General features: G+C 41.4%; 1 pseudogene; it reads left to right on the top strand.

The window, feature by feature from the left end:
• LOC127624353 (DNA mismatch repair protein Msh3-like) overlaps nucleotides 1-22,208 on the top strand; it is a 79,938-nt pseudogene extending 57,730 nt beyond the window's left edge.
• Nucleotides 22,209-24,071: the final 1,863 nt, after the last annotated feature.

Genomic DNA, 24,071 nt, shown 5'->3' with positions numbered 1-24,071 from the left:
GGATCAGGGAGTCAATTTCATCAGTGCCACATAGAACAGCAGTGAGGAGTGAGGAAAACATAACCTTGGAATATGCCAGTTTGATTGCCTCTAAGCTCAGTGTCTAACCATTGTGTTTCATCTGAGTCATCCGGGATTTCATGGATCACTTATTCATTCGTGTTTCATTTGGTTGACCTTATACTGCTTGAGTGGTCAAGGAGTATGGCACACCATCATGGGGCTTCTGGTAGTCAATCCACACCATTGCCAACATATGATTATCCTCCTTAGACCTGAGCATGACTGCTGTGTGCATTTTCCATTACCTTTGTAACTAGTAGCCCCTAAGAAATATAAAAAAAATAAGTTGATGTCCACATATGTGAACAGTGGGACTAATAATAATAATACCAAGCTATAGAAAGTCAGTTTTGACCAGTATCATCCAATCACCAAGTTAACCAACCAAGTTAAAATCAAATTTTGCATAAAATATTCTGAATCTATGTACTGATTACCATTGTCCCATGCTTGCTTAATATGTTGAGGGGTCCAAACATCATCTGCATCCTGAAACTGAACTTTTGGTCAGATATTAGGAGTAAATGCTCTTGGCTGCACTGGAAAGCTATAGGATGCTCCCTTACTCTCTAATTAGGGAATGACTTCAATGGATGAATCAAATCAATGGATGCGTGCACTGTGAATATAGGATATTTTAAGGAAAATTAGCCTATAGTCCACATATGTGGTCATTGTGTTTAACAGCGTGCCATTTTGATATATATATCGATTACATTTTTAAAAAATGTAATAATGTTTCTTACCAGATGTAGTTTTGTTGCCATTTCTCTCAAAGAAAAATCTCAGCTGAGATCGGTGCCATGTTGTTTTGTATCATGACTCGGTGTGTCGAAAGTTTAACCCTTTAATGACAGCCTAGAGTCTTCTAAACTGAGATCAGTCAGTTTACGTTAAATTAAATTATATTAAAGCACGTTAACTTACTTTGATAATATCAGCTCGTAGCTTTAGATCGCACATTAAAGAGGCATTGCTTTATGACCAACAAACACAGACAATCAAGCGTATAATTGGGTTTAATACAAGGAACTAGGATATATCACAAGACTTAACAAACGTAGAACACATTTAACAACAAACATTTAACATAGAACAAACAAAGTAAAACAGTAAGGAAAATAAAGCGATTACAGGGATAGCAAACTTGTCACAACAGTTAAACCTTAAGAGCCAGCAAGGGAATTACACACTCTAACGCATTTGAATTTAGATGGAATAATACTTGCAAAATGGACCTTTGTGTCGCTGAACAAGACTGCGTGTGTGCGTGAATGTCCTCGTTGCGTCCGTGAGATGGAGGATTTCTTTTGGTGCTTCTCGAGCATGGATCGCTCGTGGGAAGTTCAAAACGTCTTAAAGAGTAGTTGTTGACTGAGGGAGCTGAGTTTTGTCCGAAGACAAGGAAAAGACTGAGATAAACGCCAAATAAAATAAAAGACAAAGAAAGAAAAACGAGAGAGCTTGAAGAGAAGTTGAAGAACACTTGAAGAGTTTCAGAAGAGTACCGGAGTAAGAAAGCAAGAGAGCAAAAACGGATAAAAGAGACAAGAGAGGACAAAGAGAGAGTGATTCCACACCAGATCCTGACTTTTAAGGTAGGAAGGTCACGCCTCCTTTGGGAGGAATGACCCAATGAGGCTCCTCAGTTTTGGCGCGAGAAGGTTCCCTTTGTCTTGTCAAGGCTCGCCATTTGCCTAATTTACAACAGGGTCTGGATGTGGTTTGAATCACTCAAAAGATGGTAAAACATAGCAGAATACATTTTAATATAACTATATATATATATATATATATATATATATTCAGCTAGGGCGAGTCGTAAGGTTTAATTTGATACCAAGAAACTTGTATTTGGTACACTTAAAAGTGAATATATACTCTTAGATTCTTTATATAAGCCCTCAGAGTTTAACTACACAACTAAACAATCTTAACTAGTTTGATATAACAGCAGAAATACCCAAGCATACGGGAATAAAACATATTTCCTTAAAAATAAGCCATTTCTGGGTTTTAAATGAAAGGAACGTGTGTGTCTAAGAATTTCAGTGTGTAGATGGCGATATCATGAGTGTCTCTGGAGAGGCTCTTTGGGTTGTAAAAACGTCAAGAAAGCATTCTAACTCCCAGACTCGCTGGCGCTACCTGGTGATTTAGATGGGGAGACACAGGGTGTGGGGGTTTTAGGACCGTTTGTAAAAATGTGTGCATTGCATTCAGAATTAATGAGTTCATGATTTTCCGTTCATACTCTACAGTCCCCCTTTTCGTCGGATGAAGTCCCTGTGGAGACATCATCGGACGACAATCATCACAATGACGGATGGCAGGAGAATCATGAGGGTTTTGTAGCAGGTGGTTATTAGGGCTGTGACCAGCTGCGTTTGAGCAAAGTCGTTCTGGAAGACAGTAAACAGCTGTTTCATGGAGTTCACTGTCTGGTTCAGTAGAACGCTGTGAGTGTTGAGAATTACCACCGTTCCTCTCAAGGTCTTGCCGATGGTCTGCAGGGATGCACTGTGTGGTGAGTTGCTCTTTTAGCTGTTGTTGGGCGAAAGCAAATGTTGCTTTCAGGTGCCGGTGTAACTCATCGAGGTACTGGTGAGTGGTGCAGGCTGTGACGAGGCTGGAGTCTCCTGGCTGATACAGCAGATGCAGTGGCAGTGTCATCTGCCACGCAGTCATTAGTTCGAAGGGAGACACGCGAGTTGAGTCCTGCGGGGTAGCTCTGAGGGCCATTAGCACCAGCGGGAGTTTTACATCCCAGTCTTTCTCATTGGCCGACACATACTTTTTCAACATACTGACCACGGTTCGATTCGATCGTTCCACTTGGCCAGATGAGATTGGATGATGACTGACGTGTAGTTGAACTTGGACCCCCAGGAGTCTCCAGATCTGCTGCATAATCTCGGCCGTAAAGTGAGTGCCTCTGTCTGAGTTGACTCTCAGGGGCAGTCCGAACCTGAAGAAGATGTGGTTCATCAGGAGGTATGCCGTGGTCTGGGCAGTGTCGTTGGGTGCTGGAAGACACTCTACCCACTTTGTGAACTGGCACACGACTGTGAGGAAGTATTTGTTGCCCTTCATCGACCTGGGCAGAGGTCCTACCCAGTCGATTTGGAGGTCTGACCATGGGAATGTGACTCTTCTGCGTTGCAGTGGAGCTATGTGGTTTGGGTTTGCCGGTTGAAACTGGCAGCAAACCATGGTATTCTCTGACATATTCTGCCACATGTTTCTGCATGCGGGGCCAGTATGCCACTTGCTTTAGTGTCTCATAAGTGGCTCTGGCATCGTGGTGTCCGGCACATGGCGCGTCGTGGGCATAAATTAGCATGACCCCCCTTAGGCACTGTGGCACCACAAGCCTTGGCACTGTGATGTCATCAGGTGCCTACCACAAAATGTTGTCTATCATACGCAGCATGTGCTTTATGTCATGCAGTTGTTTGAGGCACGGGTTGTCAGTGAGGTCAGACAGTGCCAGAGGGTGGTTGGTGGGGTCTGAGAGGTGGTTCAGGAAAGTCTGTATGGATGTGTCAGAGGCTTGCATGTCTGCTATTTCGTTGTTTGAAATTTACGGAGCCAGCGTTAGAGGCTGTGAAGGTGGCACTGTTGCAGGGAAAGTTTGTTTGCTACGGGTTATCACTGCAATGTTAAAGGTGGGTGGGTGGGTTGGAGGTGACCATAGAGTACCGTGTAGTGCGCCAGTCTTGGCAAGGGCATCGGTTTGGTCATTCAAGTCTTTGTCAAGGCCTGGTTGCCTTGAGTGTCCTTTCACCTTCTTCCAGTCGGGCCTGTTTGAGGTCCATAGCGGTGATGAGTCCTTGTTCTGACTCTGGATCAGAGAATTCTCTGATGAAGGCCTGCCGTAGCTGTAGGTGGTCTGATTTGACAGCCTCTGATTGCCGATCCAGGAAGCTGTGCGCGTCACGACCAGACGTAACTCTTAGCAGGTACAATCTGTCCCAAGTGGTCACGTTGGGAACAGTGTACAAGTGAAAGTCTATGTCTTGCAGGTAGGCGGGCACGTCGTGGCCTCCTGCAGGATTTGGGATGAAAGTAGGGATGTTTCTGGCCAGCTTGTCAAGTTCTTTGGGAGTCATGCCGTGGTTGGTGACCAGGATTTTGTGGGCGGGCTCCCAGCTGACAGGGGTTCTTGGAGGCTGGCTGGTGACATTTTGAACAGTGGGCTTTCACCCCCCTTTTCAGCTCTGAGCTCTTGGCTGAAAAACTTGGGCTTACTGGTCAGGGGAAACTCTGTGGTGTGCGTTTCCCCTTTCTGTTCACTTTGCAGTCTATAAGAATGTTTCAGTTCTCTGTGAACAGTGTCAAATTCGTATTTGAGATGGTCTCGGTGCTGAATAAGTTCATGGATTTCAGCTCGGGCTGTGTTCAGGTGCTTTTCACAGGCTTTTGCTTTAGCATCTCTTTCTTTCAGTTCAATCTCTGCTCTTGCAAGAAGAGACTCGCCTTGTCGCAGCTTTTCGTCGAGTTCCTCTCTGGCTTTTCTCTCCGACTGTTCTCTTTGGTCTGTGTCTAGGAGAAGATTTTCCAGGGCATTTTGAAGTCTCTCTACTTCCTTTTGTAGCTCTGTGTTGGATCGTGGGCCATCAGGCTGTCCAAGTCGGCGTCCAGCTGCTGTAGGTCCCTGGGGCGTCCTTGGGTAGGACGGTGTCCGTCATTGCGCTCAGCCAGGTCTCGAGGTGATCCCAGTGAACTGCGGGACTGGACGAACGGGACATACTGGCTCACTGTAGGCGAGAGAAAGACAGCACACACAAAGAGGCCAATGCAAGTACGTGTAGGGTTAGCGAGCTACAATGATGTGGCTTATTATAAGCCGTAATTTTGACTAACTGGTGCAGGCAGTTAGGTGGGCCGAATTTCGCGGGTCAGTGCAGGTCTAAATAAAGAATTTGACAAGGCGGCAGCCCAAAAGGGTCATCTGATGATGCGGGCTGCTTGTTTGTCCCTTTATTCAGTTTTCCTTGATGGCTCTTGTCGGCTCTGTCTTAATGTGAACTGGAAATACACAACACGACAGAACAGAACAGCATAATAGAGTAGAACACAATTAAACCGCGAAAAGAGGCGGCATGGAATAAAATTGAACAAAATAATGTTAGGAATAGATAGGCAGGAGAAAAAGGGCCTAAGTCTACTACCACTGCTAGGGCTTATGATAGGACCAACAGGGTGGGGTGCTATCGAGGTATAAACCCTAGGAAGATGGTGTGGCTTAGGGGAGAGAAAGGAAAGAAATGGGCCAAACATTTAAATGACCGGGGAAATATTTAATAATATGTGGCCTATACTGGTGGATGGATTTTACCTTATTTTAGTTTGCCTGGGGTGAATTGAGGTCACTCTGCTGGGGACCAGTGCGCAGTCAATCTTTCCAACGGTCCCAAACACTTGACCGCAGTGTCCCCGGGCCCTCTGCTACTATCACGGTGTGCCCTCTCAAACAACTTGACTTTAAACACAACCGGCAACACCAAGGTGTCAACTGCCAGACGGCACAACAAGATTGGATTTTCCCTAGAACCCTCAAAAGAGTGGCCCCTCTTCAGGCCTTGGTTTAGGTAATTATTCCAAACTTGCCCTGTGTGTCGACTGACGGGGTTGACTTTCCTTTGGAGTGCCCAATTGCTGATGTCGTTGCGTGCCGCACCAATGAAAAGAGACAGAAGAGTCCGAGACTTACATACGGCCAGCGTCGGTAACGCCGGTCGGATAAACCAGCTCGCTGGGAACCAACCAGAGATGACAGTCAAATCACCACAGCACACTAGGGAATTCTACGTACAATACAGAACAGGATTTAGCAAGTGAAACTTAAAGTGAATTAAGGCTTCCTTGTTTAAACCAAATTGAGTAATTATGTGTGTAGAAATAACAGGCAAAATGCTCTACCAAATAATGATAAACAAAAAGGAATTTTGACAAGGATGTTAATTATCAAAACAATCTAACCACAAGAAAAGACAGAATTAAACAAGGCAGGATGAACAGACACTCTTAATTTAAATAAAATTTAAACTTGTTAAACTCGATTTAAATAAGCGTGTAAAGGGACGTTAAGTAACAGAATAATAACTGATAGTAGTAAGAGCAAAGGAGTAATAACAAGTATTAATCACCAAAAAGGGAAGATAATTAAAAAAGGAAAGAACAAATAGGAATAGATGGGGAACAATTCCAAAATGAAATAAGAGGAAAAGAGAGATAAGCTGACTTAGCAGGGAATGCCACGAAGGGCGTGCTCCCTCTAAGTGGGATATCAGCAGCTGTACTGAGACACTTAATTCAATTTTAAGTTCAGAAATGATTTCAGAAGTGTATTCAGTCAGAGAGGCGGGGAAGTTTTGCTAAACCCAAATACTTGTAGTAACAAATTCATCAAATGAAAATGTTTATAACAGTAAACAAAACAAAACAAAAAAAAACCATAGCCAAAGAAGGAAACGAAAAGGGCTGTTCAGATAACTAGCAAAGGAAAATACATGTAAGGGAGTAGACCTATTTCGAGAATGTCCACACAATGGCGGTGTTGCGCTCACGCAGGATGAAGTAAAGGAGTGCGCAGTTTCTGAGGGTTCCGCTTGAAGTTGCCCTCTAGTGTTAGTCAGCAGTATTACACCCTATACTTCAGGATGACTCAAATCTGGGCGCGTTCTAACGCCTCGATTTCTGCACCATTACAAATTAAGTTTTAAATCTCGGTGGATTCGTTTGTGCCAGTTTCCTGCACACAAGTGTGTGTGGCAGGATTTTTCTTCGCTGCCAACACACAATAAATATATACACAACAGGGTTTCTTCGCTGCTGTTTTTATCTCTTGATCAAGGTTTCAAAGACTCCCGTATACGATTCCCAATCAGATACTGGCTTGACGCGTTTTCTGATTAGGTCTGCAAAAAGTTTGCGTCAGTTAGCTAGGCTGACTTTAACTTTTAGGGAGTGGTCGTTGTAGTCGATTATTAGGCTACCGAAATAACCACGTTCAATCTTAACGACACAAATAAGGCCTTTACCTGTTTAGGGAAACTCGCCCATAACAGTTTTATATCACGCTGAAAGAAGAGACTCGTTCTAGACAGGTGATTTCGATAATACTAAAATAAAATGTCCCACAGCAAAGAGATTTCTTCGTCTTTACCGGAACAATTTAGTATTATGGACTTTATTGTGGCAATCAACAGTGGCAAAAATAAATGTTAGACATATATTTAGCCGCTGTTAAATGCTGAACTGAGAATCGGCTTTGTGCCTTTCAGTTCGGCGCGCTCGCGTACAGTATTAACAACAAAAATACACAAAATTGACAATGCATTAGTTCACAAAACAAAGCTTAAAACGTGCCCGCATTCTCCACCATTATGTAGGGTTTCTTGGTTCAGGTTTGGGGAATGTACAATTAATATTAATGATTGTAATCAATGATTAATCATACGGTTTGAACCAGATAATAATACATTATAAATTGCCCCAAAACAGGGGTTATATAGCCCAAAAGTCTGCTTCAGATATATATAGATAATTAAACACAACGAATTATAATTAATTAGGAATATACATCATGCAGACAGGCTGTATTAATTTTCAGAACACCTTAATGGAATTAACCCGTACCGCAACCAATCAGTTCGTCCACCGAACCACTTTGCTCGATACTCTTGATCAATTCTCCAGAAGGTTTATTCTTAGTATAAGCTTACTTAATCAAAGCACGTTAACTTACTTTGATAATATCAGCTCATAGCTTTAGATCGCACATTAAAGAGGCTTTGCTTTATGACCAACAAACACAATCAAGCATATAATTTGTGAAGCTAAACGCAGTTTTAAAGGAAAAGATACTGTTAAAAAAAATAAAAAAAATAAAAAAATAAATAAAAAATTAAATAAAAATTGCACTTAATGTGACGTAGAGAGAAGCGACGGAAAGCAACGGAAACAGCGGAGAGTTTACGGAAGTAAAAGCTGTTAGTGGATGCGAGCAGAGAAAACTGAGTGCAGAAAGAAGGATAAGATATCATTATCCAGTGGCACAAGTGTCTTCTATGTGGAGAAGCATTCGGGCTTAAAGACTGTGAGTGAAATGCGGAAAGAAAGGGAAAGCGCAACCAGCAAACGGTCATCCCAGGGACGCTGATGGTAGGATCAAACACTCTCTAGTCGGGAAAGGGTTGATTATCTCTCTAATCTGTGCTATTTGAAGACAATCATGGACTATTTAGAAATGAATTGATCATATTGTGAAACATTAGCGTTTGGAGGCAATGTACATATTGTTCGTGTGTGTTTACACTAAGTAACAGTGCTGTGAGCACATTGTTTCAGTTTGTTAACTTAATGTTTATTAGGCTTATTATGCTTAAACATATTATGCTTATTATGCTTAGACTTAGAAATAAGTGAATGTTGAGACAGTTGTGCATAAGAACATTTTATTCACATAGTATTTTGTCTATATTTAAGTAAATGTTAATAGTAATGCTAGTGTTTATTTTTTGTTTCTTTAAGGTTATCAACCTATCAAAATGTATCAAAATTTAACAAACTCTAACAAAAGCTAATAAAATCCAACAAAAGCTAAGAAGAGTTAACAAGTAAGAAAGATTCATCTAAGTGGTTAAGAAAGCAACTTAACAAGCAACTTAACAAGCAAATTCAAGAAAGAAGCTAAAAGAACAAACTGATGTGATTGTCTGGATTTGTGTACCACTGAATTGAATTGAAACAGAGTTTAATTGGACTATCTGAACTTTGAATCTGACTACTGTTCAATCTGTTATGGAATCTTTTGAAAAATGAATACAAGTCGTGGAAAATCCATTTGGAGTTGTTCCGTGTGTCCTTTTGAATGACTGATGCTCATTTTCGAGTTAGAGGCAGATGCTGATGCGTAAAATTCCCTGGATAACTCGACAGTTGATAACCATTTCTGAGAGTCAGCATAGCAGCAGTGGACATTTACACTCGTGGCAGCGCATAGTAGCTGGACTCATACAGTGTATGAGAGGATCGAGTTTGGTGAAGTTCACGGAAAGACTGTTAACACGAAGAAAGTGTTAAGTGGATCATCCAAAAATGGCTGAGGATGCGGTTGGAAAGCCGATCGGGCAGCTCAAGAAAGAAAGAACTTCTGCAAAGATCAGTTTTACCAGACAAGCTAACTTCCTCTGCAGAGAAGTGCACAGGTTGGTGGAGGTAGAGCTCAGGGAAGAATTTGAGAAGCTCTCATCCATTGCAAGGAAAGTCTTTGAGACCAACGATGACTATAAGTTTGGGCTGCTGGCTGAGGCGGAAGATGGTCAAGATGTTGGCAAAGAGGCAGCACTTTTAGTGCAGCAGGAAGCTGACTTTAGGAGGACAGCAGAGTATTGTGACTTGAAATTCGAGGAAGTCAAGGAGATTGTTCAGGATAATCTCTGGTCAAGATATGGTCACAATGAGGTGTCAGCCGCAGTCTTCGCGGCGGAGGAAGCCTGCAATCGCGTAGCAAACATACTCATCGAAAGTGACGGGTATGAGAACTATGAAGTACAAATAAACTTTCTCATAAGGCTTATCCAGGAAGCAGGAGGAGCTTTATCAAATTGGGAGAAATGGACCCCTGAGATTGAGAGGAAAGATTTGGAAAGCCGTGTAAGGAAGCTGAAAGTGACTAGTAATGAACTTGAAGCAAGAAAAGGTGAGTTTGCCAGGGCGCGGAGAGTTGCGGAGGACGCGCTGGCCACGAGGTACAGTGTGAGGGCATCATTAGATGCAGTAGCACCCGCTGTTCAGACCAGGCCTATAGTGAGGATTAAACCAACAATTTTACCAAAGTTCAGTGGGAACAAAAGAGACTTCTATCGTTGGAAAAGTGATTGGGAGAGCCTTCAGAAACAAGGAGAGCCAACTGGGTCGGCTGAAGTTAAAAAAAATCCAGCTACTGGATAGTGTAGATGACAAAATTACAAGAGATCTCAGACTGTCCTCATACAATACTGCTGAAGACATATTTAGAGTGTTTACGAATCGATATGGCAATAAAACCACAATCGCCTTGGAAATCGTCGAGGAACTGGAAAGATTTCCTGCTGTAAGGGGGAACCAGCCACGAAAGGTGATCGAGTTGATCCAGATGGTGGAGAAAGCCCTTACAGATCTCGCTGACCTTGGGGACACTGGAGCGATAAAGAACCCACTTGTAGTTAAGTCCATTGAGAGTAAGTTACCTGAGTTCATAAAGAGGGATTGGCTAGTCCTGATAACAGACCCAAGAAGTGGCATCACATCAGAGAACCACTTCGACGCACTCCTAAAATTCCTGAAAAGAGAGGAAGAGATACTAGAAAAACTTGAGCAGCTCAAAGTCACCGAGAAAGTGGAAAGACCAGAGAGGAAGTTCGAAAGAAGTCATGCTTTTACCAAGGCAACAAAGGGAGTCTCATCTGAGGGCGCATGCATTGTGTGCAGGGCTGAGAAGCACGGAGGCAAGATTTTCTTCTGCAAAAAGTTCAAAGAGCTGAAACTGATTGAGAAAAAGGCAGTCGTGAGAAAGCTGGGAGTATGCATAAGGTGCCTGGGATACCATGTGGACAGTAGCAGGTGCAGGGACACATATCTCTGCAGGAACAACGATTGCAGAGGAGGAGTCTTAGCAGACCACCACTACCTTCTCTGCCCAAAGGTAGAGCTCAAGCCTGAGCATGAGAGCAAGATTACCACCAGAGAAGGTAAGAAAAGTGGTAGATTAACTGTAGAGCAAGAGGAATTCCTATCTGAGCTTTCTCCAAATTTAGCGGGAAAATGCAGAAAAGCATTTACCAACAGAGCCAAAATAGGAAGATCCGGTAAGAACCAGCTGGGACTGTTGGAGGAAGGTGGATTGCGAGAACTACCTGTCATCATGATGCTAGTAGAGGTAACGGCAAATGCAGGGCAGAAGATTGGGACTCTGGTCGATTTGGCATCGGACACAAACTACATTACCCATGAAGCTGCTGACAGGCTCAAGCTGAGAGGTGAGGAGATCACTCTAGTAGTTCACAGAGTTGGAAAGATGGCCATTCGAGTTAGCACCAAGAGATACCTTCTCAGAATCAGAGTTAAGACCCCCAAGGGTATGGAAAAGGCCCACCAATTGGTCTGTTATGGACTAGAGGAGATCGCTAAAGTGCACAAAGGTGTGAGCCCAGAGCAACTGAAGGAATTCTTCCCAGAGGTAGACCTAGCAGAATTGAAGAGACCTGAAAAAATTGAACTTCTCCTCAGTCACCGGGAAGGAAGGCTTGCTCCGCAAAGAGTAAGGATTGTCGGAGATCTTGTCTTGTGGGACAGCCCATTGGGAAAGATGGTGGGTGGAGCTCATCCAGATCTGTTTGAAGCTGTGGATATGACTGCGTACGAGTCAAAGACACACTTCGCCCGGTCCATGAGAACAGCTGCAGTCAGGTATGAGGAAGTCCTCGGGAAGGATGAATCTCTGAGTACCTCTGAGGGACCCCAGAGAAGCAAATTAGTCAGGGCTGAAACGAAAAACTCACTTGCAGGCGAACGAGAATTCCTTAAGTGGTGGAGCTGGGATAGTATTGGAGCTGCCTGTGAGCCGAAATGTGGAGGTTGTCGCTGTGGAAACTGTCAGCCTGGAGGAAAGGAGATGACCCTAGCAGAGGAGAAAGAACTCGAGATCATAAGAAGGGGTCTCACCTATGTACAGGCGGATTCTCACAGCAAGTCTCCCCATTGGGATGCAAAGTATCCCTGGATCCAAGACCCTGCTTCTCTCCCATATAATAGGAGTGGAGTGGAGGCAACCTTCCTAAGAACAGAGAAGCAACTCAGAAGAGTGCCTGAGTGGCAAAGTGTCTATGCAGCTCAAGTCCATGATATGGTGAAGAGGGGTGCTGCAATAAAGCTCACCAAAGAAGCCATTGACAGGTGAAACGGCCCAGTCTGGTACGTAAGTCATCTGGTAGCACCAAACCCACATTCAGTCACCACTCCGGTACGTCTCGTATGGAACAGTAGCCAGAAGTTCAAAGGACTGAGCATGAACGACCTCCTATTGAAGGGACCTGACGTGCTGAACCCTATAAGAGCTGTTTTGCTTAGGTTTAGAAAAGGAGTGTTTGGCGCCTTGGGAGACATTAGGAAGATGTATAATTAGGTGTGGTTGGAGGAACAAGAAGTACACCTCCATAGATTCCTCTGGAGAGATGCACAAATGGAGGAAATAGGAGAGTATGCTATCACCAGGGTAAACATTGGGGATCGCCCTGCTGGGTGTATCGCACAGCTGGCCATGCGAGAAACGGCTGGATTATTAGCGTTTACTCATCTAAAAGAGGAGCGTAGAGTCCTGGAAGAAGATAGCTATGTAGATGACATCCTCACGTCACATAATGACCAGGAGAAACTGACCAGGATAATTAGTGGACTCGAAGAGATCCTGAAGGCAGGTGGATTTATGCTTAAACCATGGGTCAGGTCTGAGCAAAGTGGGAGGACAGAAACCCAAGGACAAACCTGCGAGGGAATGGGCCCTACCCCTGAGGATGAGGCTATCAGACTCCCGAACCAACTGAGGGAAGAAGATGGCAAAGCGCTTGGCATAGGGTACTTAGCAGAGGAGGATAAGCTTTATGCCATGACCTCGATCAACTTCTCGAAAAGGAAAAAGAAGATGCGGACAGAGGAGGATCTCCTCGAGAGGGAAGTAAGGTCGAAAACACCAAACCCTTTGACCAGGAGACATCTACTAAGTCAAGTAGCTGGACTCTACGACCCAATTGGTCTCGTCACGCCAGCAAAGCAGAGAGGGGCAATTCTCGTCAGAAAAGCGTTCCAAGAGGCAGGAGGTAGGAGTTTGACCCGGCAGACATGGGACAAGGCGCTCTCTGAGAGCCTTCGGGAGGAAGCCATCAGGTTGTTTGAGGAATATGTACGACTCCATAAAGTCAAGTTCCACAGAAGTCTCACACCAGCTGGTTGGATAGGAAAACCGTGGGGAGTCACGTTCTCAGATGGAAGTGACAGAACCTACGGAGCTGTGCTGTATCTCAGATGGGACACGAGTCAAGGAGTGGATGTTAGACTAGTCGAATCCAAAGCTAAGTTGACTCCACTGGAACAAAAGGGAGACGCTGTGAAAGCTGAGATCTGTGGCGCAGTCTTCGCTACAGCCTCAGAGGATACTTTGAGAGGCACGGGAGAACTGAGGTTGAGCGGTGGTTCCACTTTGTGGATAGTCAGACAGTATTGGGAGCCATCCAACGTGACAGTTATGGATACAAAACCTTCTTTGCAAATAGGATCGGAGAAATACAGAAGACAGGAGCAGTCAGCGACTGGTGGTGGATTCCAGGGAATCTCAACATTGCAGACATTATTACAAGAGGAGGTGCTCCTGAAGATCTTGACAAAGATTCTGTATGGCAGAAGGGGCCACAGTTCCTCAGAAGTTCAGTAGAGGAATGGCCCAAGAAATCGGCTGGTGAAATCGCAGCTGACGCCAGAGAGAACATCAACAAGCTCCAAAGGAAGGCTTTCTCGGCAGTGCTGACAAGAGCTCAAATGAGGAAAGGCCTTAGCAAGAAGGAAGGGGCGGACCCTGAAGGAGTAAGTCCAAGGAGCGAGAATGACCTTGCTGACATCGTCTCTAAACCAGGAGTCCATGTGAAGGAAGGAGTGAAACTCGAGAAGCCCTCCCCAGTGGGAATGCTAAGTAACCTGGTTACCAAGAATCTAGTTGATGTGGAAAGATTCAGCAGCTTAACCAGGCTGGTCAGAGTCATTGGCTGGATATGGCGAGGTGTAAGGAAATGGCTTGAGATAAGGAGCGGGAGTATGAAGCAAGAGGGACTAACATCAAGTAATGAGATCAGACAAACTGTGTTGACTGTAAAGGAGCAAGAAGATGCCCTAAAGGGACTATTTCTCGCAGCTCAGGAGAATGTGATCTTTCCAGACACAACGCTTAGTCGACTGGCTGTGTACAAAGAAGAGGACTCAGGACTTCTAGTGTGTGGTGGAAGAGTCCAAATCTTCAGCAAAGATGGGATCGCAGTCCCAATACTACCCTATGAGGCAAGGATATCCACACTACTGGCTCATGAGGCGCATAACGCAAACCATGAAGAGATCGCCGGGACTCTCCTTAGGACAAGGAAACAAGCATGGATAATGAAGGGACGGAGACTAATCAAGAAGGTAGTAGACAGCTGTGTGATCTGTAGAAAGGCAAGAGCAAGGAAATGTCGACAGATCATGGGCGACCTCCCACCCGAAAGGACAAGACCAGCTGCGCCCTTTGAGTTTACAACCTTAGATCTGTTCGGTCCCTACGAGGTGAAGGACGAAGTCAGGAAAAGAGTGCGACTCAAGGTCTGGGGAATTGTGTACTGCTGCATGGCCTCAAGAGCTATTCACGCAGATGTTGTTAGTGACCAGTCATCTGAAGGATTTCTATTAGCCTACAAAAGGTTCACGGCTTTGAGGGGGCATCCCAGAAAGTTGTGGTCAGACTCTGGCTCAAACTTCGTAGGAGCTAAACCAGCTGTGGCGGAACTCTACGAATTCCTGAACAAAGTAGGGAAATCAGAGCTGGAACAAGAAGCTGCTAAAAATGGCACCGAATGGTCTTGGAAGATCCATCCTGCAAGCTCTCCCCACAGAAACGGAGCAGCAGAGGCCGCTGTCTGCATAGTGAAACGAGCTCTTCACAACCTTGGAGGCGAGGGTATCTTCACGTGGGGAGAATTCCAAACCTTCCTCTACATGGCAGCTAACCTGGCAAACGAGAGACCTATAGATGCAAGGATTCAGAGTCAAGAGGAGTGTATAGAATACGTTACCCCAAACTCTCTCCTACTGGGAAGGACAGGACTGAGAGGAGATCCTGGTGACTTCGATTTCATGGGATATCCCTACAAAAGACTACGGGTTGTCCAAGGAGAAGTCAACAAATTCTGGAAGAAGTGGAGTCAGTTAGCAGGACCAAACTTATTTGTAGGAAGTAAATGGCACACAAAGGATCGGAACGTTGATGTGGGAGATGTGGTCTGGGTAGCTGACCAAAACGCACTAAGGAGTCAGTACAAGCTGGGCAGAGTAGTCAAGGCAAATGCTGATCCCAAGGGCATTGTCAGAGATGTGGATGTAAGAGTCTTCTCAAGCTACCCAGTCCTAAGCTCAAAGTGTAGTCAAGTGAGTGCAAAAGGAGGCACTAAAGAATTGAGCAATAGAATCCCTTCAACCATCCTTCACAGAGATGTTAGGCGGTTAGTCGTGTTAATTCCTGTTGAGGAGCAACCATGAGGAAAATAATTATGATGTGACCTCCTTGGGTTCAAGAACAAGGAGCTCAAGTGGGAGGTGTGAAGCTAAACGCAGTTTAAAAAAAAAAAAAAATTAAAAAAATTAAATAAAAATTGCACTTAATGTGACGTAGAGAGAAGCGACGGAAAGCAACGGAAACAGCGGAGAGTTTACGGAAGTAAAAGCTGTTAGTGGATGCGAGCAGAGAAAACTGAGTGCAGAAAGAAGGATAAGATATCATTATCCAGTGGCACAAGTGTCTTCTATGTGGAGAAGCATTCGGGCTTAAAGACTGTGAGTCAAATGCGGAAAGAAAGGGAAAGCGCAACCAGCAAACGGTCATCCCAGGGACGCTGATGGTAGGATCAAACACTCTCTAGTCAGGAAAGGGTTGATTATCTCTCTAATCTGTGCTATTTGAAGACAATCATGGACTATTTAGAAATGAATTGATCATATTGTGAAACATTAGCGTTTGGAGGCAATGTACATATTGTTCGTGTGTGTTTACACTAAGTAACAGTGCTGTGAGCACATTGTTTCAGTTTGTTAACTTAATGTTTATTAGGCTTATTATGCTTAAACATATTATGCTTATTATGCTTAGACTTAGAAATAAGTGAATGTTGAGACAGTTGTGCATAAGAACATTTTATTCACATAGTATTTTGTCTATATTTAAGTAAATGTTAATAGTAATGCTAGTGTTTATTTTTTGTTTCTTTAAGGTTACCAACCTATCAAAATTTAACAAAATCTAACAAAAGCTAATAAAATCCAACAAAAGCTAAGAAGAGTTAACAAGTAAGAAAGATTCATCTAAGTGGTTAAGAAAGCAATTTAACAAGCAACTTAACAAGCAAATTCAAGAAAGAAGCTAAAAGAACAAACTGATGTGATTGTCTGGATTTGTGTACCACTGAATTGAATTGAAACAGAGTTTAATTGGACTATCTGAACTTTGAATCTGACTACTGTTCAATCTGTTATGGAATCTTTTGAAAAATGAATACAAGTCGTGGAAAATCCATTTGGAGTTGTTCCGTGTGTCCTTTTGAATGATTGATGCTCATTTTCGAGTTAGAGGCAGATGCTGATGCGTAAAATTCCCTGGATAACTCGACATAATTGGGTTTAATACAAGTAACTAGGATATATCACAAGACTTAACAAACGTAGAACACATTTAACAACAAACATTTAACATAGAACAAACAAAGTAAAACAGTAAGGAAAATAAAGCGATTACAGGGATAGCAAACTTGTCACAACAGTTAAACCTTAAGAGCCAGCAAGGGAATTACACACTCTAACGCATTTGAATTTAGATGGAATAATACTTGCAAAATGGACCTTTGTGTCGCTGAACAAGACTGCGTGTGTGCGTGAATGTCCTCGTTGCGTCCGTGAGATGGAGGATTTCTTTTGGTGCTTCTCGAGCATGGATCGCTCGTGGGAAGTTCAAAACGTCTTAAAGAGTAGTTGTTGACTGAGGGAGCTGAGTTTTGTCCGAAGACAAGGAAAAGACTGAGATAAACGCCAAATAAAATAAAAGACAAAGAAAGAAAAACGAGAGAGCTTGAAGAGAAGTTGAAGAACACTTGAAGAGGTTCAGAAGAGTACCGGAGTAAGAAAGCAAGAGAGCAAAAACGGATAAAAGAGACAAGCGAGGACAAAGAGAGAGTGATTCCACACCAGATCCTGACTTTTAAGGTAGGAAGGTCACGCCTCCTTTGGGAGGAATGACCCAATGAGGCTCCTCAGTTTTGGCGCGAGAAGGTTCCCTTTGTCTTGTCAAGGCTCGCCATTTGCCTAATTTACAACAGGGTCTGGATGTGGTTTGAATCACTCAAAAGATGGTAAAACATAGCAGAATACATTTTAATGTAACCATATATATATATATTCAGCTAGGGCGAGTCGCAAGGTTTAATTTGATACCAAGAAACTTGTATTTGGTACACTTAAAAGTGAATATATACTCTTAGATTCTTTATATAAGCCCTCAGAGTTTAACTACACAACTAAACAATCTTAACTAGTTTGATATAACAGCAGAAATACCCAAGCATACGGGAATAAAACATATTTCCTTAAAAATAAGCCATTTCTGGGTTTTAAATGAAAGGAACGTGTGTGTCTAAGAATTTCAGTGTGTAGATGGCGATATCACAAGTGTCTCTGGAGAGGCTCTTTGGGTTGTAAAAACGTCAAGAAAGCATTCTAACTCCCAGACTCGCTGGCGCTACCTGGTGATTTAGATGGGGAGTCACAGGGTGTGGGAGTTTTAGGACCGTTTGTAAAAATGTGTGCATTGCATTCAGAATTAATGAGTTCATGATTTTCCGTTCATACTCTACAATGAAGAAAGACATTATTAACTTAAATATACTGTATATATGAATCTAATCATACATACAGTATATTTAATTTAATAATGTAATTCTTCATCATTTACTGATTAACATGGTAATGAATTAATACTGTATGTATGAATCTAATCTAGATGGGATGTTTAAAATTTAATTTGGCAATACGGATTGTAGTTGTCATTGAAGCTCAGCCAGTGAAACACACTGTAATTTGTGTATTATAATCCATTGACAGCCTTCATTTAAAAATTAGCAAAAAAGGCTTGAAATTCTAATTGAATCTCAGAACCAAACTTATGAACCTCAGGACTGTCTAACCATGCTTGTTGCTTTAAGGGATTTGACTGTCTGAACAGTTTTATGACATTTACATTTATGCATTTGCCAGATGCTTTTATCCAAAGCAACTTACAGTGCACTTATTACAGGGACAATCCCCCCGGAGCAACCTGGAGTTAAGTGCTCAAGGACACAATGGTGGCGGCAGTGGGGATTGAACCAGCAACCTTCTGATTAACAGATATGTGCTTTAGCCCACTACGCCACCATCAATCCACACTTATGAATTGTCTCAATTTCCCAAAATGAATGAAAACATGTCAATGGCAAAATTATAATGTCTGAAATTATAGTAACGGCCTGTTCAAATTTTATAAATTGCAATATAAATGTAATATTGTGTAGCATCTGGACCAATCAGACACACAATTATTCATTATTTAATGAATAAGCCAACAGATGTCTCAAGACTGTAACAAGCAAAGGTCCAAGTAGGCTCAAGCCAATTCCGTTTGCTCCCCCACTGATCATTATCAGCAAAGGAATGCGTGAATTCCATCCTTTCCCCCATAAGAAATGGACTCAAAGCCCAGAAAAAACGATTTTCTTCATTAAATTATAGACAAACTGTCAATAATTTCACATGTGTATCCCAGGACATTGTGTATAGGATCATTACTGTCTTGTATAGTGTATTCTTTTATTTACTGTATACTGTTTTATTCATTAACCGCTGAGCCACCACTGACCACACAGCATTAATCATAATTCTCTTATTAAAGGTAATTCCCTACAGTAGAAATTGTGAGTTGATACAACGAGACGCTGTATTACGATTTTAATGGTGGAGAATTTATTTTATATAATTTAGTTATTTGTCATTTATCTAAATTATAATGGTTGTCAAACGTGACTGATTCCATTATAAATTTCCTTACATAGTAATGTAGAAATAAGACAGTTTCATTTAATTCCTAGCTCACACATACTGTTTCCCTTACAAACAATGGTAACGTACCGACACTTTAACCCGTACTGTGTACATTTATCAAACCAAATTCTCTACATATATTGGTGTGAGAATCTGGGCACTTTAATGGATTACTGTTTATTTGTGCATTGTGGAATGCGTTGAAGTTCATATGCATCGAAGAAACTGTTTTCATTAGTGTTGACCCAGATAACAAATCACTGGTGTTGGTTGCTATGGCAACGAAAGTTCACGGGAAGTCCTAAAGAAACTCTTCCAGGGCAATCTACCACGCATGCACAACCTGCCGACACCATATTGTAAACACAGTACAGCTAAGCTAATAGCATAACACAACACCGCCAAACTAACCGGTTAGCAAACTTTCATTGAAACCCCTATATACGTATGCTACAATTGCAACAAATTTAGCATCAAATAGCGGTTTGTTCTGTAGGTCCAATATTTGTTGTGATAGACAACAGATTTCATTCACTAGCTGCTTTATCTTTCAACGTTTTGAGAATTATCTACAGCTCATTCTGCTTTTAGTGACTGTTTGCCCAAATGTTCTTTATTTCTGTTTCTGATGTGCTTCGTGGTGTTTTTCTGTACAGCTTTATAATGATACAGGTCATAAAATAACAAACTTACACTTAAAGTGCAAGAGCTGGTCAATATACTGTAATGTTTGTTGAAAAGCTTTTCTTACAGATATTGGTTTTTATAAAGCAAAAGATGAAAAATTGTTTTATCGGTCATCATGCAATATGAGAGATGCTTTTATGTGTGAAATCGATTTTTATGGTAATCAATTGTAGTACATTGCAGAATATTTATATATCTTCAGTCAGGTGAATAGATCATATTTACTCTTGTTGTATTAAGTAGCAAATATGATTACAAAAATGGGTGAACCCTAAGTGAACATTTTTGAGAAAGATTTAAAGTATTCCAAGCAAGAAGAAAATACTGGAAGATTTTCAAATTTTAAACCCTTGTAACACTGACAGTAAAGACCTCAGTCTGGTAGTTGTGGTTACATGAGTGGTCTCGTTTGTCATTGTACTTTGCTATGTGGTTTTGCCAATCTGCTTTTTGTTATATTCTTAAATCAATTATAAATTCAAAAATGTAAATCTAAATTGTGTCATTTAAATGAATAAAGATATTGAAAATCATGCCTTAAAAAATTATGCCTTCAGGCCCACATGAGCAAGCCAGAAGCTACAAAAGAGCAAGCCAAAGGCTAGAACTCTTGAAATTAACACATTATCACATGCAATTCATTTAAATTTTTTAATGTGTTAATTTTTTTTTAGCTCAGTGTAATTTTTGAACACTGGTTGTAAAATGTCAGAACTATTGCAGTGTGTCTGGGGTCACTGCACTGATGATTAAGTGATGGAAAAAGGACCTAAAAAATCCCCAAATGGGACCTGTGAAAAGCTGCATTCACATGACCTGCTGGAATGAAGCATCAGCGTTTCCCCTGCGCAGTGTTGCGCTTCCTTCTTACCGGACAATTGTTATGAAGTATCATTTATATGCACAGTGCCAGTGCTCAGAGCAAAACAAGACATTTTCTGTTGAGTTCAAAATGGCACAAATCATGTGAATGTGACTTCACTTTTGCTGCAGTAAAGTGAATAGCCATGATAAATATTGTGGAGAATGAGGGTTTAAGAGATTTAGTGCCCATTGCAATGAATACTCAACCTATGAGGAATTCTTTCAATTAGACAAATTCCCACTTAGACTTTGGAAAACTTTTAATGCAACTTGAATTGGTGAGCATTTCTATCTTTATACTGTGGAACAATTTGGTTGGAAAATGTTAATAAAACATTATTGTTACATATTGTTTTCTTTTCTAAGAAAGAACAAAATGCATGTTGACCTGAAAATAATTATAAATAGCCAAATTAAGCTCTATCAAAATCTGCAACCAAAAAAAAAAATGTTGATTAATCTTTAGGAAATATTTTAATCGACAGCACAAATTTTCACTTAAATTTCATTCAGCTGAGGACAAAAGAAAAAAATTCACACCAAGTCATTCCATTCTGGCTTTTGGGGCCTGGGTAGCTCAACAAGTAAAGATGCTGACTACCACCCCTGGAGTCGCGAGTTCGAACCCAGGGCGTACTGAGTGACTCCAGTCAGGTCTCCTAAGCAACCAAATTGGCCCGGTTGCTAGGGAGGGTAAAGTCACATGGGGTAACCTCCTCGTGGTCTCTATAATGTGGTTCACTCTCGGTGGTGCATGCAGTGAGTTGTGCGTGGATGCTGAGGTGGATGGCATGAAGCCTCCACATGTGCTACATCTCCGCGGTAACGCGCTCAACAAGCCATGTGATAAGATATGCGGATTGACTGTCTCAGACGCGGAGGCAACTGAGATTCATTCTCCGCCACTTGGATTGAGGCGAGACACTACTCCACCATGAGGACTTAGAGTGCATTGGGAATTGGGCATTCCAAATTGGGGAGAAAATGATAAAAAAAATTATTATAATAATTTCCACAACGTTCACACTATGTGAGCACTTTTATAAAACACCTAATGGAGTACAGAGACATTTGAAAAATGTATTGATGCATTTTCTGCTGAAATAGATGAAAACACATGTATATATATATATAAGCTTTCCTTTAATGTATGAAACAATGGACACATGCAAAGCATGTCACATTAAATTCCAACATGCTTATATTAAACGCAGGTTAAAAAACACAAAGTGATCTATCTTTGATTTGCTTTATGCTGTTGATTACAGAAATGAGTAGGACAATCAGGGTACTTAGTTGTTACCATCATTAACAGGATTATCAAACACTTGTATTCACAGTTTCACTTTTTAAATGTCTTTTCTTATGTAATAATCAGTACTCCGATGAGCAATGTGATTTTGCACAGAGTGTTTTCTTAATGTTGTTGCTGTCTCTTCCAGAGGAGGAGGTGCACTCGGAGTTCATCATATTTCTCTATCAGCTGACTAAAGGCACAAGGCCAGGAGTTACGGGCTAAATGTAGTGCATTAAATCTGGGAGTCCATCCTCAGGACCGCTGCTCTCAAATCCAAAGAGTTGGAGGCTCTCGTGAACAGCCAGAGGTATGTGGGCTGATCAGTTACACAATGATAAAAAAAAAAATAGTTATTCTGGATTGTGTAGGAGCTTCCTTTACATCAAATTTTTAGCTTTTTAATGAAAGACATGTCTGAAATCAGATTTTGAACAGTGTTATTGGGTTAGAGGTACAGTTTAATAAATGTTTGTAGAGATTTTAGATGTTCTTTTTGATGATAAAAGTAGAAGTCAGTGTTAAAACCCATTCTCAGTTTGAAAGCTCTAAGAAATATAATTAATTAGCTTGAAATTGTAATTAAATTTCACCATGTTAGTCATGCATAGTCTGTTCTGGTATGAGACATATTGAGTATATGTCTGTTTTGATCCATCTTGGTATGTATGTAGCACCTGTTGTCACCTTTAAATTGCTACAAATTCAACAAAGATCTTTGCTGAGAAGCAATAATTAATGTCAGAACTGTAGAAAAACATTGTCGAGTTTCAACTGCTTTGCATGAATCATTTTCATGTAGAAGCCTGTTTATCCTGTTGCATGAACTTCCCCCCAACATTTTAACATTTACATGAATGTTATGAAGGGTCCAGTTGTGATATATGCAGTTTACACTATGATCTTGGTTTACTAGAGCACTTTCTTTTTTCATATATTATCTTGCCACTGAAACCGCAAGCACCTTGATAGATCTGGCCACATTTTTAGAAAATATTAAAAAAAATATGACATGACACATTGTGTCCCCTCTCTTTTTAAAACCATAGGAAAATGGTGAGACCGTTATCTGATGCCTGGAATATCACCAACAAGGAAACATTAATGAATTGGAGAAAGTGTTCCCAGAAAAAGCAGAAGCTGCAAATAAACCTCACACAAACAGGAACTGATGCTTTGAATATCATACATTTTCTCAGGTGTCTTAACTTGAACTTCAGACATTAGTTCCACACATGTTTAAATATGCTGTCTTTATTTAGACACTCATATGGTGCTTTACCAGTGCTTTGACCAGAATATACGATTTGTCCAGAAGAACAAAATGATGGGTAATTCTGAGATTTTTAGTGTTGTAATGTAATGGTTAAATTTAGAAATCTAGGATAATTTTCTATATTGTCATCTCATTCTCTTTATTCTCTGTTGTCAGTTCTGATTCAAGTTTCCTCTGTTATCTCATTGTCCTCCAAAGGTGAAGCCTGAGGTGATTGATCATCAGTCTTCATTAAAACAAACTTAGTCACATTTGACATATTAAACCAGAAACATTGCTTAAAAAAATAAATAATATCTATGAATATATATTGTCTCTAAGCAGTCCTGTTTTTGGTTACAATGCCTGCTTTCGTTTAATTCCCAAAATGTAAAAAAATGTTGAATAATTTAATTTGCAAACTATTTTATCATCTTCTCACATTCACACATTTGTCCCATGACTGATATAGCAGCAAAGTGCCCCAAAACTCTTTTGTTTCCTTTCACATTTTGATGTTCAGGCATCTCTATCGTGAGCATGTTGTTGTGCTTGACCCCCTCCCGTCCTCCTCCTCTTCCCACCCACTACCAGTCCACCTTTTTATGCCAAAGTAAAGCCTCTGTGTAAAGGGATAGTTCACCCAAAGATGAAAAATCTCTCATTCTCATTCAGATGTGTTTCATTTTTACTAAACACAAACAAAGATTTTAGAAGAATATTCCATCTCTGTTGGTCCTTTCAATGAAAGGTAATGGTGGCCAGAACTTTGAAGGTCCAAAAAGCTGGATAAATGTAATACATAAGACTCCAGTGGTTACATCCATGTCTTAAAAAGTGATATGATAGGTGTGGGTGAGAAACAGGTCAATGTTTAAGTCCTTTTTTACTATAAATCTCAACTTTCACTCTCACATCTAAAAGTAAGAGTGGAAGTGGAGATTTATAGTAAAAAAAGGACTTAAATATGTATCTGTTTCTTATCCACACATATCATATAGCTTC

Source organism: Xyrauchen texanus, chromosome 3 (assembly GCF_025860055.1).
Source record: "Xyrauchen texanus isolate HMW12.3.18 chromosome 3, RBS_HiC_50CHRs, whole genome shotgun sequence".
Taxonomy (NCBI): Eukaryota; Metazoa; Chordata; class Actinopteri; order Cypriniformes; family Catostomidae; genus Xyrauchen; species Xyrauchen texanus.
The sequence above is the reverse complement of the archived record's forward strand: the minus strand, read 5'-3'. Positions and strand labels throughout refer to the sequence as shown.